Source organism: Myotis myotis, unplaced genomic scaffold, assembly GCF_014108235.1.
Source record: "Myotis myotis isolate mMyoMyo1 unplaced genomic scaffold, mMyoMyo1.p scaffold_m19_p_2, whole genome shotgun sequence".
Classification (NCBI taxonomy): domain Eukaryota; kingdom Metazoa; phylum Chordata; class Mammalia; order Chiroptera; family Vespertilionidae; genus Myotis; species Myotis myotis.
Genome location: NW_023416324.1, coordinates 14,353,916 through 14,355,190, shown reverse-complemented (window position 1 = coordinate 14,355,190; position 1,275 = coordinate 14,353,916). Strand labels below are relative to the sequence as shown.

Here is a 1,275-nt window from a genome sequence, read left to right as displayed (position 1 = left end):
GTGTGCTGTGGGCGGCTGGGGGGAGCTTTGATCTCTCCTCTTTGATGTGGAGGCTGTCTGCTGGGCCAGGACGGTGCCCCAGACAGTGGTGTCTTTGTGAACCCTGTCCTGGGACATCTGCCCACAGAAACCTGTGGGCTCAGAACTGTCTCTTGGGGGGAAGCAGCCGCCGGGAGAAAGGGAACAATGAGCTTGTCATGTTCAGGATGAAGCAGGGCCTGGGCGGGAGCTGGCACTGGCGGGTAGGGAAGGCCAACTCAGGTGCCCTGTTAGCGCCTGAGGAAGGAATGGCTTGCAGGCTGGCAGGGGTGGGAGCCTCTGGAATGTGTGGGAAGGGTGTTGTCGTCTGTGGTCCTACGATCAAGTCCCCACCCAGTTCTCTCATCCTGTGCCACCTTGTCCTTTTCTTCCTGCTTTCTAACCCATACTGGCTGTACTCTCCCCTGCCCCAGGGCCTTTGCACATGCAAAATCCTTTGCCTAAGATTTTAATTTTTCAAATATGCAGAAAATTAACAGAACATAATTATTCAGGTCATCTGGGTACCCATCTCTGAACAGATATTAACATTTTGTTGCCTTTGCTTCAGAACACTTTTTTATTGTGTTAAAAAAACACAACAGGGCAGGGAGAGATCAATGGGGGAAAAAGGAGGCATATGTAATACTTTCAACAATAAAGAATTTAAATTAAAAAAACAGAACATTAAGTTTGTCATCTGAGCATTTCAATTAAGTATTTGGTTAAGTTATTTACATCGGTGTGCAATAGATCTCTGGAACACTTTTATCTTGTAAAACTGAAACTTTATACCCACCAAACACTAAAAATATGGACCGCTTCACAAATGTGCACGTCGTCCTTCCACAGGTGCCGGCTGATCTTCGCTAGGCTGTTCCAACTTTAGTCTCTGTGCTGCTGAAGCGGGCACAGGACGCTTGCTTTTTAACCATTTCTACTCAGAATTCAAAAGGCAGAACAGGGTATGCAGTGTCCTCCCCTCCCTGCCCTCTCAGAGGAGCCCAGCGGGTCCTCCTGCAGACTGGCAAGGCCATCGGAAACGAAGTCTGAGAAGCTGTCACAGACTCGAGGAGGCCAAGGTGACGTGACAGCTCTACATAACGAGGTGTCCTGGTTGGCGTGAAAGTGGACATCCCGGGAAAAGGAGTGAGATTAGAGTAAACTGTGGAGCTAGGTCAGTGACGGCGAACCTTCTGAGCTCGGCCTGTCAGCATTTTGGAAAACCCTCACTGAACTCTGGTGCCGTGTCACATA

The 1,275-nt window shown here is 49.3% G+C and overlaps 1 non-coding gene across 1 annotated transcript; it reads right to left on the bottom strand.

Annotated features, from left to right (window-relative positions):
* Positions 1-825: 825 nt before the first annotated feature.
* On the bottom strand, positions 826-931 carry LOC118677911. The gene has a single exon (XR_004974620.1). It is a non-coding gene; the product is annotated as a U6 spliceosomal RNA (small nuclear RNA).
* Positions 932-1,275: the final 344 nt, after the last annotated feature.